The sequence below is a fragment of the Canis lupus genome, unplaced genomic scaffold, assembly GCF_011100685.1.
Source record: "Canis lupus familiaris isolate Mischka breed German Shepherd unplaced genomic scaffold, alternate assembly UU_Cfam_GSD_1.0 chrUn_S1907H2106, whole genome shotgun sequence".
Lineage (NCBI taxonomy): Eukaryota > Metazoa > Chordata > Mammalia > Carnivora > Canidae > Canis > Canis lupus.
The window spans coordinates 47797-63062 of NW_023330772.1; the positions used below are offsets into that span (position 1 = coordinate 47797).

The following is a 15266-nucleotide window of genomic DNA, read 5'->3' on the forward strand; positions in this document are numbered from 1 at the left end:
TCCTCAGCTTCCTCCTTGCCATAAAACTTGTGTTGTATATCTCTCACTCTTTCTTCTACCTCATTAACCCTCATCATTAGGACCTCCAGTTTGGATTGGCATCTCATTTAATTGATTTTTAATATCATCCTGATTAGATCTAATTTCTGCAGTTATGAAGTCTCTTGAATCCTTTATGCTTTTTTTCCAGAGCTACTAGTAGCTTTATAATTGTGCTTCTGAATTGACTTTCTGATACTGAATTGTAATCTAAATTCTGTAACTCTGTGGCAGAGAGTACTGTTTCTGATTCTTTCTTTTGTGTTGAATTCTTCCTTCTAGTCATTTTGCTAAGTGCAGAGTGGCTGTATGTGAGCGGGCTGAGTCAAGAATATCAACCATGACCTAAGTAAAATTTCACCCTGGGTGATTCTGACAAGGCCAAAGACCAGAAGTTGAAAAAATATGGAATGCTGCATGTTATCCTTGTGCAAGGGCCATGCTAATCTTCTCTGTATCATTCCGATTTAGTATAGGTGCTGCCGAAGTGAGCACCATCACTTTGGTTCTCCAAATGGCTCTCACTCTGGCTCTTAGCTAAGAGCTCTGTTCAGGTACTTACACTCCCCAAACCACAGCTTACCATGATCCCTGCCTTAATTGCTATGAGCCCCTTTCTCCTCTCCATCTCTGATGCTTGAAAGTCCTTATGCTATTTATTTCTCCAGTGGTCCCTGTGAGATGAGACTGAAGGGTAGGCATCCTTAGAAGCACTCATAACAGTGGAGAAGCTGGATACCCTCCCTTGGGCTTTTTCACACTGGAGAAATCAGAGGTTTCTGGGAGTATATCTTTGTGCTGTACTGCACTGGTTTTGGGAAAGGGTGATTAGGTCAAAGTAAAACTGCTCCTTTTACCCTTCAAATGCTTATTTTATTTTATTTTTTTCTGAGCCAAGTAGATACTCCAGCCTCATCCTTGGTTCTAGGACTTTCATCAAGATGCCTTGACTATAGATACTCCTAGTTGGTTTTTCTCTGAGGGAACTGGAGAAGATCATTTTTCTTGGCCATCTTGGTGATATCAATTAATGACTTTTATGCTTAAAAAGGCTTTCTCTATCCATGTTCATATAAAATTCACCTATATTATCAACTATATGTCAGTAGTTTCATTGTTTCACAATTATGCCTTTAATTCATCTGAGAATTTATTTGATAAATGTTATGAGAAAAAAAACCCTTTTTTCTTTAATACTAATCACTTTAACACTTTTTATATAGACATACCTTATTTTATCGTGCTTCACACAATCTTTTTTTTTTTTTTTTTACAAATTGAAGTTTGTGGCAAACGTGCATTGAGCAAGTCTTTTGGTGTTATTTTTATTTCAACAGCATTTCTCACTTCATGTCTCTGTGTCCTTCTTGCAGTTCAAACTTACTCATTATTACTTAATTTGTACGTGGATCTATGATCAGTGATTGCAACCAACTGAAAGTTCACAGATTGGTTAGCATTTGTTAGTAAGAAAGGTATTTTTATTTTTATTATTTATTCATGAGAGATGCAGAAAGAGAACGAGGCATAGACCTAGGCATAGGGAGAAGCAGATTCCCTGTGGGGAACCCCATGTGGGACTCCATCCTGGGACTCCAAGATCATGCCCTGAGCTGAAGGCAGATGCTCAAACCACTGGGACCACCCGTGCATCTCAGTAATAAAGTATTTTTAAATTTAAGGTATATACATTGTGTTTTTTGGACATATGCTATTGCACACTTTTAATAGACTTCAATATTGTATACACATAACCTTTATATGCAGTGCAAAACCAAAAAAAAATTCAGTTGATTCACTTTCATGAGATACTTGCTTCATTTTGGTGGTCTGGAATTGAAGACACAATATCTCCAAGCTGTGCCTATAAATTCAATCTGGTTAATTTATTATAATTTGTCACTGAATGATGTGTAGCCCTAGGTGACGAAATCTGCATCTTGATCCTGGTGTCTTTCTGTTGCTAGCACTTAAATGATGTACATGTTGAGTAGAATCAGTCAAAGCCCAAAGCTTTACATATACCCAGAGATCTGTTTTTATGTTGCCACGTCATTAAAACCATACACCTACTTGCAGCTGTTCACCCAACAATGAGTACATGTGACTACATTCATTAAACCTACCTTACTAGTTTGTTCTTACATGGGAATCTCTCCCTTTAGAAACAAGTAGCTCGGGATCCCTGGGTGGCGCAGCGGTTTGGCGCCTGCCTTTGGCCCAGGGCGCGATCCTGGAGACCCGGGATCGAATCCCACGTCGGGCTCCCGGTGCATGGAGCCTGCTTCTCTCTCTGCCTCTCTCTCTCGCTCTCTCTCTGTGACTATCATAAATTAATAAAAATTAAAAAAAAAAGAACAAGTAGCTCTCTCTATCTTGCAGGATTAGGACTGACAAGTTCAAGAATCAACTTTTCTTTCAGTATAACAAGTAAAGGAGCTAACATCATTATTTAGGGTTGCTCTTGGCCTATGTCTTCTGCGATGCTTCTCTAATTCTAATTTGATTGCCTTTTTTTTTTGAAGAGTATCCCTGGACTCTGGGTACCCTCATTTCCTTCAGGTTTGGGTTATCTGACTTTCTACCCAAGTATTTATTACTGCAGACTTGGAAGTAATGTCCCTGTATCCAGATCTGTGGCCATCTAATTCCTACTGAGAGGATTCTGATTTGGGAACCAGAGAATTTGCCTATAGGTGGCAGTGTAGAACAGAGTTTCTGTTCTTGCATTAATTTCCCGTGGCTGCTGTAATAAATGATCACAAACTTGGAGGCTTTAAACAATAGAAAACAATTTTTCCAAGTTCCAGAGGCCAAAAGTCTGAATAAAATATCACTGAGCCAAAAGCAAGGTATTGGAAGGGTACTCCCCCTCTGAAGGCTCTGGTAGCTGCTGCCATTTCTTGGTTTGTAGTCACATCACTCCCATCTTCTGCCTCCATGGTCACATGCTGCCTCCTCTAGTGTCTGTGTCAAGTCTCTATCTGCCTCACTTTGTAGTGACACTTGTGATTGCATTAAGAGTTCATCCATTTAATTCAGGTAATTGCTCCACCTCCAGATTGTTACTTTAATTATGCAGATGTGTCTGCATAGGCTTGCTAAATAAGATATCAGGTTTTACAGGTTCCAGGGTTTAGGACCTGATATCTTTGGGGGGCCATTATTTAACTTACTGTAGTGAACAAGTGAGATCAAATAACACTAAGTTTAATATCCCAGAGCCAGCATTCATTATCTGTGTGGAAATAGGTGATGGTGCAAACTTTTTATATTTTAGTTTCTTCATCTGAAAAAAATCAGCATACATACTACATATCTCATATAATTATTGTCAGCTACAAATCAGAAAATACATGCAAAAAGTCATCAAAGTACATGTCCCTAATGCAGTGTTAAATGTAAGTTCTTACATTATGATAGAGGATTGGAAGGATCAGTTGAATTAAATTGCAGACAGCCTATATACTACACTAAGGAGTTTAATACTGGCAGGGGTGGGGGGGATTTGGGGGGCATACAGGAATCATTTAGGTTCTTATGCAAATGAGTCATAAGATAAGAGAGGGGGCATTAAAAATTAATCTGGTATCTGTGGACAGAATTGAGAAAGAAAGAGGAAAATTCATTGAATGATTCAGGGAGATTTATTGACATGAACTAAAGAGAAACAGTATCTCTGAGAAGTAAAGACCTTCTATGTCTTTCCCAGCCCATAAGCTCCAGGAAGGCAGAAGCAATGCCATTATTTTTACCTTATATGATGAATGATTGCCTCTCCAGAGTTCTAAAGAATTTTCTGTTTGTGGAGATCCCTGGGTGGCGCAGCGATTTGGCGCCTGCCTTTGGCCCAGGTTGCGAACCTGGAGACCTGGGGATCGAGTCCCACGTCGGGCTCCCGGTGCATGGAGCCTGCTTCTCCCTCTGCCTGTGCCTCTCTTTCTCTCTGTGTGACCTATCATAAAAAAAAAAGAAATTTCTGTTTGTAACATACATTCACCTTCAATTAATTATGAATACTATCAACCATAATGGGAAGAAGATGGGTCTCTAAAATGGAATAAAGATATTCACAAAACTAAAGGATGCTACTTAGAAAAGATGAGAAGTTATGTCCGGAATGAAGTGAAAGTAACTTTTGCTTCTGAGGTTGGCATCATATCTGATGGCATGGAGACTGTGTGGAAAAAATACTGTGGGCAAAATATGTCTAGAAAATAACACTACTGATCTGCCAAATCACAGCCATTATTTTAAATTCTAAGGGCACTGAATATTTATATAAGAATCATATTAGATGAGAATCTTGACTAGAAGTTGCTAGGATAGTGGAGAATATATTTTGCCTCTGCTCAAAATGCCAGGAAGGAAATGGTACCAATTAAGCTTTAGGATGTTTGTCAGGTAAGCTGTATCTGTAAGTGGAGAGTAGAGGTGGCTGAGACAGAAAGAAAAAAACTTTCTTCCTGACTTTAGCATCTGTGCTGCCAAAGTGAGCACTCTTCCTGATGTTAGGGTTTTAAATTTATTTCAGTAATATACTGTATGGTTGTCCTTTTCACACACATATCCATGTGGGTTTATTTTCCTCTCCTACTAGATTATAAATCTCATTAATCCCAGGCCTTAATATTTTCCCTCTCTGTCTTTCTTAAATATCAGCACTAGGAAAAGTGCTTTGAAATGCCTTTTTTTAATGAAATGCTTTTTTGAGTTTACTTCATAAAAGTGGCTTCCCTAAAATTTAGCCAAATACATCTCTGACTATAATTCTGCATTTTCAGTAATGTTACTCTAATGGAAAAATTTCTTCACCTACATCTGCTTGGTTTAGTTGTCCTTTCAATTTAATCATTAATTTAGTTTAATATCTTCAGTCACCAAGGAGAACCATAAAAGTGGATTTTAAAAAACCTTTTATTATCCTTTTAAAAAGAAAATGCATCAATTTCAACTTTTCTGGAGATTTGAGATACTAAAACATATTGAACAAAAGTTAAAGTCTACACAAGGCTTAGTATAAAAAAATACATGGTGAACTTTAGTAGAGCAGAAAAGAAAGCTCTGTTATCTTCTCCAGTTGTTGGTATATTCATTCAGTAGTCACAGAAATATAAGTAAGGGAGGATAGCACATTTTCTTTATGGAGTGAAGGTTTTTGCTTAAATCTAGTGCTTGTGTTTGCATATTAAAAAGCTATTTAGGGTGCCTGGGTGGCCCAATGGGTTAAGTTTCAGCTCAGGTTATGATTTCAAGGCGGTAAGAATGGAGCCCCGTATTGGGCCCTGGGTTCAGCAGGGAGTCTGCCTGAGAGTCTCTCTTTCTCTCTCATTTGAACTCTCTAAAAACAAATAAATCTCTAAAAAAATAAAAATAAATTTAAAAAAGGATATTTATTTGCAGGATGATATGAGTTCAATGCAGCCATCCAAATATCTCTAATATTAAGAGAGGAGAAAGGGCAAGATGACAGAAGAGTAGGGTCCCCCAAGTCACCTGTCCCCACCAAATTACCTAGATAATCTTCAAATCATCCTGAAAATCTATGAATTCGGCCTGAGATTAAAGAGAGAACACCTGGAATGCTACAGTGAGAAGAGTTTGCGCTTCTACCAGGGTAGGAAGACGGGAAAAAAGAAATAAAGAAACAAAAGGCCTCCAAGGGGGAGGGGCCCCGCGAGGAGCCAGGCTGAGGCCGGGGCGAGTGTCCCCAGGACAGGAGAGCCCCGTCCCGGAGAAGCAGGAGCTGCACCGACCTTCCCGGGGAAAGGCACCAGGGAGTTGAGCAGGACCCCAGGAGGGCGGGGGTGCCCTCAGGCCCCCTGGGACACTAACAGACACCGCGCCCTGGGGAGAGCGCGCCGAGCTCCCTAAAGGGCTGCAGCGGATGCATGCATTGACCCGGAGCAGCTCGGAGGGGCTCGGGCGGCGGCTCGCGGGGATGGGGCTGCGGGGCGGGAGCGCGAACCCACCAGCACAGGCCGGGAGCCCAGGGTGCCGGGGACACAGCACAGGATCTGGCCTCCCCCACGGACAGGCAGAGGCCGGGAGGGCCCAGGACAGCGAGGACGCTCTGCCCCGAGCTGAGCAGATCAGCGGCCCGGCCCGGAGCCTCCAGGCCCTGCAGACGGAGAGCTCTGGGGCTACTGCAGGAGCTGACTCCAGGGCTCCAGAGCTGGCCGCCGCCACTGCGGTTGTTCCTCCTGGGGCCTCGCGGGGTAAACAACCCCACTGAGCCCTGCACCAGGCAGGGGGCTGAGCAGCTCCCCCAAGTGCTAACACCTGAAAATCAGCACAGCAGGGCCCTCCCCCAGAGGACCAGCTAGACCGACAGGGGAAAAACAAATTATTAACCAAGCAGCACTGGAAAGTTCCAGGGGAAGTCGAGGGATTTACAGTATACAGAATCAGAGGATACTCCCCCTTGTTTTTTGTTTTTTGATTTCTGTTTGCCCCCCCTTTTTTCTTTTTTTCTTTTCTTCTCTTTTTTTTTTTCTTTTTCTATCTTCTTTTTTTCTTTTTCTTTTCTTTCTTCTTCTCTTCCCTCTTTTTCTCCTTTTCCCAATACAACTTGTTTTTGGCCACTCTGCACTGAGCAAAATGATTAGAAGGAAAACCTCACCTCCAAAGAAAGAATCACAACTAGTCCACTCTCCCACAGTTACAAAATCTGGATTACAATTCAATGTCAGAAAGCCAATTCAGAAGCACTATTATACAGCTACTGGTCACTCTAGAAAAAAGCAAAGGACTCAAGAGACTTCATGACTGCAGAATTTAGATCTAATCAGGCAGAACTTAAAAATCAATTGAATGAGATGCAATCCAAACTAGAGGTCCTAACGACGAGGGTTAACGAGGTGGAAGAATGAGTGAGTGACATAGAAGACAAGTTGATGGCAAAGAGAGAAACTGAGGAAAAAAGAGACAAACAATTAAAAGATCATGAGGATACATTAAGGGAAATAAGTGACAGTGTGAGGAAGAAAAATCTACGTTTAATTGGGGTTTCCGAGGGCGCTGAAAGGGCCAGAGGGCCAGAATATGTATTCCTAATCTGGGCAGAAAAACAGGCATTCAGATCCAGGAAATAGAGAGATCCCCCCTTAAATTCAATAAAAACCCTTCAGCACCTCGACACTTGAGAGTGAAAATTGCAAATTCCAAAGATAAAGAGAAGGTCCTTAAAACAGCAAGAGACAAGAAATCCCTAATTTATTTGGGGATCAATATCAGATTAACAGCAGACCTCTCCACAGAGACCTGGCAGGCCAGAAAGGGCTGGAAGGATATATTCAGGGTCCTAAATGAGAAAAACATGCAGCCAAGAATACTTTATCCAGCAAGGCTCTCATTCAGAATGGAAGGAGAGATAAAGAGCTTCCAAGACAGGCAGGAACTGAAAGAATATGTGACCTCCAAACCAGCTCTGCAAGAAATTTTAAGGGGGACTCTCAAAATTCCCCTTTAAGAAGAAATCCACTGGAACAATCCACAAAACAGGGACTGAATAGGTATCATGATGACACTAAACTCATATCTTTCAATAGTAACTCTGAACGTGAACGGGCTTAATGACCCCATCAAAAGGTGCAGGCTGTCAGACTGGATAAAAAAGCAGGACCTGTCTATTTGCTGTCTACAAGAGACTCATTTTAGACAGAAGGACACCTACAGCCTGAAAATTAAAGTTTGGAGAACCATTTACCATTCAAATGGTCCCCAAAAGAAAGCAGGAGCAGCCATCCTTATATCAGATAAACTAAAATTTACCCTGAAGACTGTAGTGAGAGATGAAGAGGGACACTATATCATACTTAAAGGATCTATCCAACAAGAGGACTTAACAATCCTCAATATATATGCCCCGAATGTGGGAGCTGCCAAATATATCAATCACTTAATAACCAAAGTTAAGACATACTTAGATAATAATACACTTATACTTGGTGACTTCAATCTAGCTCTTTCTATACTCGATAGGTCTTCTAAGCACAACATTTCTAAAGAAACGAGAGCTTTAAATGATACACTGGACCAGATGGATTTCACAGATATCTACAGAACTTTACATCCAAACGCAAATGAATACACATTCTTCTCAAGTTCACATGGAACTTTCTCCAGAATAGACCACATACCGCATCACAATTCAGGTCTGAACCGATTTCAAAAGATTGGGATCGTCCCTTGTGTATTCTCAGATCATAATGCCTTGAAACTAGAACTAAATCACAAGAAGTTTGGAAGGACTTCAAACACGTGGAGGTTAAGGACCATCCTGCTAAAAGATGAAAGGGTCAACCAGGAAATTAAGGAGAAATTAAAAGATTCTAATGAGAATGAAGATACTACCGTTTAAGACCTTTGGGATACAGCAAAAGCAGTCCTGAGGGGGAAACATCGCAATACTAGCAGCCATCCAAAAACTGGAAAGAACTCAAATACAAAAGCTAACCTTACACCTAAAGGAGCTAGAGAAAAAAGAAAAAAAACAGCAAATAGATCCTACACCCAGCAGAAGAAGAGAGTTAATAAAGATTCGAGCAGAACTCAACGAAATCGAGACCAGAAGAACTGTGGAACAGATCAACAAAACCAGGAGTTGGTCCTTTGAAAGAATTAATAAGATAGATAAACCATTAGCCAACCTTATTAAAAAGAAGAGAGAGAGACTCAAATTAATAAAATCATGAATGAAAGGAGAGATCAACCAACACCAAGGAAATACAAACGATTTTAAAAATATTATGAGCAGCTATATGCCAATAAATTAGGCAATCTAGAATAAATGGATGCATTTCTGGAAAACCACAAACTACCAAAACTGGAACAGGAAGAAATAGAAAACCTGAACGGCCAATAACCAGGGAGGAAATTGAAGCAGTCATCAAAACCCTCCCAAGACACAAAAGTCTGGGGCCAGATGGCTTCCCAGGGGAATTCTATCAAACGTTTAAAGAAAAACCATACCTATTCTACTAAAGCTGTTTGGAAAGATAGAAAGAGATGGAGTACTTCCAAAGTCGTTCTATGAGGCTGGCATCACCTTAATTCCAAAACCAGACAAAGACCCCACCAAAAAGGAGAATCATAGACCAATATCTCTGATGAACATGGATGCAAAATTCTCAACAAGATACTAGCCAATAGGATCCAACAGTACGTTAAGATTATTCACCATAACCAAGTAGGATTTATCCCCGGGATGCAAGGCTGGTTCAACACTCGTAAAACAATCAATGTGATTCATCATATCAGCAAGAGAAAAAACAAGAACCATGTGATTCTCTCATTAGATGCAGAGAAAGCATTTGACAAAATACAGCGTCCATTCCTGATCAAAACACTTCAGAGTGTAGGGATAGAGGGAACATTCCTAACATCTTAAAGCCATCTATGAAAAGCCCACAGCAAATACCATTCTCAATGGAGAAGCACTGGCAGCCTTTCCCCAAAGATCAGGAACAAGACAGGGATGTCCACTCTCACCACTGCTATTCAACATAGTCCTGGAAGTCCTAGCCTCAGCAATCAGACAACAAAAGACATTAAAGGCATTCAAATTGGCAAAGAAGTCAAACTCTCCCTCTTTGCCGATGACATGATACTCTACATAGAAAACCCAAAAGCCTCCACCCCAAGATTGCTAGAATTCATACAGCAATTTGGCAGCGTGGCAGGATACAAAATCAATGCCCGGAAGTCAGTGGCATTTCTATACACTAACAATGAGACTGAAGAAAGAGAAATTAAGGAGTCAATCCCATTTACAATTGTACCCAAAAGCATAAGATACCTAGGAATAAACCTAACCAAAGAGGTAAAGGATCTATACCCTAAAAACTATAGAACACTTCTGAAAGAAATTGAGGAAGACACAAAGATGGAAAAATATTCCATGCTCATGGATTGGCAGAATTAATATTATGAAAATGTTACCCAGGGCAATTTACACGTTTAATACAATCCCTATGAAAATACCATGGACTTTCTTCAGAGAGTTGGAACAAATTATTTTAAAATTGGTGTGGAATCAGAAAAGACCCCGAATAGCCAGGGGAATTTTAAAAAAGAAAACCAGGGATCCCTGGGTGGCTTTGGCGCCTGCCTTTGGCCCAGAGCACGATCCTGGAGACCCGGATTGAATCCCACGTCAGGCTCCCGGTGCATGGAGCCTGCTTCTCTCTCTGCCTCCCTCCCTCTCTCTCTCTCTCTCTCTCTCTCTCTCTCTCGTGACTATCATAAATAAATAAAAATTTAAAAAAGCTTGTTTAAAAAAAAATAAAAAAAAACCATAGCTGGGGGCATCACAATGCCAGATTTCAGGTTGTACTACAAAGCTGTGGTCATCAAGACAGTGTGGTACTGGCACAAAAACAGACACATAGATCAGGGGAACAGAATAGAGAACCCAGAAGTGGACACTCAACTTTATGGTCAACTAATATTCGACAAAGGAGGAAAGACTATCCACTGGAAGAAAGACAGTCTCTTCAATAAATGGTGCTGGGAAAATTGGACATCCACATGCAGAAGAATGAAACTAGACCACTCTCTTGCACCAGACACAAAGATAAACTCAAAATGGATGAAAATCTAGATGTGAGACAAGATTCCATCAAAATCCTAGAGGAGAACACAGGCAACACCCTTTTTGAATTCGGCAACAGTAACTTCTTGCAAGATACATCCATGAAGGCAAAAGAAACGAAAGCAAAAATGAACTGGGCTTCATCAAGATAAGAAGCTTTTGCACAGCAAAGGATACAGTCAACAAAACTAAAAGACAACCTACAGAATGGGAGAAGATATTTGCAAATGACGTATCAGATGAAGGGCTAATTTCCAAGATTTATAAAGAACTTATTAAGCTCAACACCAAAGAAACAAACAATCCAATCATGAAATGGGCAAAACATGAACAGAAATCTCACAGAGGAAGACATAGACATGGCCAACAAGCACATGAGCAAATGCCCTGCATCACTGGCCATCAGGGAAATACAAATCAGAACCACAATGAGATACCACCTCACACCAGTGAGAATGGGGAAAATTAACAAGGCTGGAAACCACAATGTTGGAGAGGATGCAGAGAAAAGGGAACCCTCTTGCACGCTTGGTCGGAATGTGAACTGGTGCAGGCCACTCTGGAGAACTGTGTGGAGGTTCCTCAAAGAGTTAAAAATAGACCTGCCCTATGACCCAGCAATTGCACTGCTGGGGATTTACCCCAAAGATACAGATGCAGTGAAACGACGGGACACCTGCACCCTGATGTTTCTAGCAGCAATGTCCACAATAGCCAAACTGTGGAAGGAGCCTCGGTGTCCATCGAAAGATGAATGGATAAGAAGATGTGAAAGGGAATAGAGGGGAAGGGAGAAGAAATGGGTAGGAAATATCAGAAAGGGAGGCAGAACATGGAAGACTCTTAACTCTGGGAAACGAACTAGGGGTGGTGGACGGAGAGGAGGGCGGGGAGTGGGGGTGACTGGGTTGTGGGCACTGAGGGGGGCACTTGATGGGATGAGCACTGGGTGTTATTCTGTATGTTGGCATATTGAACAGCAATAAAAAATAAATTTTTATTAGAAAAAAGAAAGAAAGAAAAGAAAGAAAAAGAAAGAAAGAAAGAAAGAAAGAAAGAAAGAAAAAGAAGAAAGAAAGAAAGAAAAGAAGAAAGAAAGAAGAAGAAGAGAAAAAGAAGAAAGAAAGAAAAAAAAAAGAAAGAAAGGAAGAGAAAGAAAGAAAAAAAAAAAAAAAGAAAAAGAAAAAAAAGAAAAAGAGAAGAAGAAAGAAAAGAAAGAAAGAAGAAAGAAAGAAAGAAAGAAAGAAAGAAGAAAAAAGAAAGAAAGAAAAGGATCCCTGGGTGGCGCAGCGGTTTCGCCTGCCTTTGGCCCAGCGTGATCCTGAGACCCGGGATCGAATCCCACATCGGGCTCCCGGTGCATGGAGCCTGCTTCTCCCTCTGCCTCTCTCTCTCTCTCTCTGTGTGACTATCATAAAAAAAAAAAGCAGTGGTTAATTTTTTGGAATAAGTTTAAAAAGGACATCAGAATTTTATGCTTTTCCAGAATTTCCTGCCTTATACTGAAATACAACATCCTTATTTCTAATGGCTCAGTTTGAATTGCTATGCACAGCAAGGGACAAGAGGCCTAGGGGCCGAAAGCAAGACCGAGGGTAATTCAGGAGTGTCACAACCCTTCCAGGGACAGTACCAAGTCAAAAAAGTGTTTTTCTCATCTCTGAGAAGAGATGAAGAAATGAAACATCGTAAGTATGTCAGATGGGTTTTTTGTATGATACACTAGAAAACAATCTCTGAAATTTTATTCCAAGCTTTGTACACACTCCTTCAAATACTTCATCCACTCGAAACTAGCTAGGAGCTCAAAAGTATATTTGCTTGAATGCTAAGTGACCTCAACAGGAGCTATAGTCAGGGTGCCACCACCCAATTTATGTGACTGATAAGTTTTAAAAGGGGCAATATGAGAGTTTACAGACATCGATAATAGCTTCAAATATGACTCGCATATGTAAGGAAACCTTTTAAGGTATCTTAACCGGTCCAGAAACCCAGACAGTTAGTATTCTGTTTTCCATTTTCGTTTTCATTAAATCGTCCTCAATCAGCAATGTGACTAAGATAAATAGACAGCGGTACACGAGATAAAATAGGAAGGCTCCTCAAAAACTCTCCTTAATTCTATGCATGATTCATATTCAGCTTGAAAACCGTTAAGAATGAAATAGCCAAAGATTCTAGCATATGAAGTGTGATGTATACCAACTTCTTAACCCTACAATATAATGGTAGGAAAGCTAACTCTGAAACCAAAACTCCATACCTAAAATAATTAGTACCAATACTTAGAATATAGCAAGATTTATTTTCTTCCATTGTCTCTTACTTTCCACACAATAAGACAGGACATTATCAGGGTTGCCTGAACTATGTATGAAGTCAAGTCTATTTTTTCTATCTGGCTATCATTCATAAAAACAAAATTCAAGGTTCTATTTACTTTATTTTAAAAAATATATTTTATTTATTTATTCATGAGAGACACTGAGACAGAGAGGCAGAGACGTAGGCAGAGAGAGAAGCAGACTTTGTGCAGGGAGCCTGACGTGGGACTGGATCCTAGGACTCCAGGATAATGCCCTGAGCTGAAGGCAGACGCTCAACCGCTGAGCCACCCAGGCGTCCCTCTATTTACTTTCATTAATTCAGCTAATAGGAGCTTTTGGGGGAATGAGAAGGGTACTTAGTGAGAAAAAGAGAGAAAGATAACGGTTGTGCTTATGTGTCCCGGAGAAGTAATTCTCTTGCCTCCTACTACTCCATATACTAGAGTTACTGTAGTATTCTTTTCTCATGTTTTAAAGACTACTATTCAGCAATTTAGGGGTTTTAAGGATTTATAACCTCCAGTCAAAATAGTATTTCATCTATCAATTGTCATTTCCATATTGGCACTAGCTCCTAGTTTCATTCACAAAACTAGGGTTGTCAGGGCCTTAATGAGGCAATCCTTCTGCCTCCATCACCCCACTGGTTAGGCCAAACATATGCCTACCCATTCAGTTCTGAAACCACCTGCAGAGAGGAAGTTAAATGAAGAAAAGTAAAGCATCACACTGTCACCATCTTTAGATAAGCTCTAATTTTACCCAAAGGAGAAAACTTTAACCACGATAACAAGCTGGCAATGACCATGATTAAATGATGCCTGTCATTCTGTCCTACCCCTGGGAGCTGCTCTCCACCCCACTCCCAGTGATGGATGTGTTTCTCTTGGTACACTGGGTTTAGATTGGCAAAGGAAGCAGACAGTTAAATTCATCAATCACCAGAGTGGGCAAAGCAGTATTTGATCTGCTCTGGAGAAAGGATGGGGACCTGAACAAAACTCATTGACAGCACAAAACCAAGGTCATCTCCCAGTACCACGAATACATCAAAGCAGGCTCATTTAGTCTCAAAGTGTGAGTCACAAATACTAAGCCTGGAAGAGATCTTAGAGAACCTGAAACCAATCCATTGACACACAAATCAAAGAATTCCGTCCCTCCACAACAATAAAACAAAACCAGACTCCATGACTCAGCATTTGTTATCCATACTCTTGAAATTTGTTATCTATTAGATGTCAATGTTCTGAATTCCAAAGCTATATCCAGTTACTGATTCCACATGGTGTATACTTCCTGACCAGTAAATCTACATGAAAAAAAGTTTAATTGTGAACAAATTTGCTGCTTATATCAACATGAAAAACAAAACAAACAGAATCCAACTTATCTCTGTCAACCCCCTCTTTTTTTTCCTTTTCCAAATTGCTTTTTAATGCCTGAAATTTGAAAACCAACAGCTACTTCTACAGGCTTTTTCAAGGCCCTGAAAACAATGACATACTAGTAAATCTCTTATTAGTATCCTATAGATTCACAAGCTCAAGAAAACTCAAGATGACAGGTTTCATGAATATTTTCTTTCAAGAACTTTATAGTTTAACCATCCCATGAAAAATAAATCTCCTTATTATGATATCCTGCTAAAGAGACCCAAAAGTGTGTCCCTTTGTACAAGTATGTACTTCTTAACAGTGGCCACAAAGGAACAATAGGCATACAAAACCAAATACTATATTTCCAAATATCTGAAAAGAAAAAAAAGAATCATACCACCGCCTATTTTGTTCTCCTCATTACCTGTCACTCTTTTTAGGGATAAATGGCCTGATGATTTTCTTACAATAGTTCCACAGCTTAAAGCAGCAAAAAACATTTAAATTTTTTTAAAAAAGCAAAAAAGTTATGATTTCAAAACAGAAATGAGAAATTCACTTTTGTTATTTGAATGTGTGCTGCATGGAAAATCATTATGATCCTTCCACTTGCAAATGTTTCGGACCCTTCGGTAAATATGTGTTTTTAATTAAACAGTAACTCTCTGTTTAAAATAAAAATTGGTATGATAGGTCCATGTCCATTTTCAAAAAGTGTATTTTTCAATGACATCCAAGATAGTCAGCATTTTCCCACTACTGCAAAAACAGCAATGTGTATCCTCGACGCAGGTATTACAACACATAAATACACTGTTGCCCTGGCTCTCCCTCTGGTTCCATCTGCTCTCTTGCTGTGCAACAGCTATAGCATAAAAAAGCCTATTCTCACACGCTTTTGATATTACACTATTTAATCACATC

At 40.1% G+C, this 15266-nt stretch overlaps 1 pseudogene; it reads right to left on the bottom strand.

Moving 5' to 3' along the window:
* Positions 1-438: 438 nt before the first annotated feature.
* Positions 439-534, bottom strand: LOC119878784 (annotated as a pseudogene).
* Between the last annotated feature and the right edge of the window lie 14732 nt (positions 535-15266).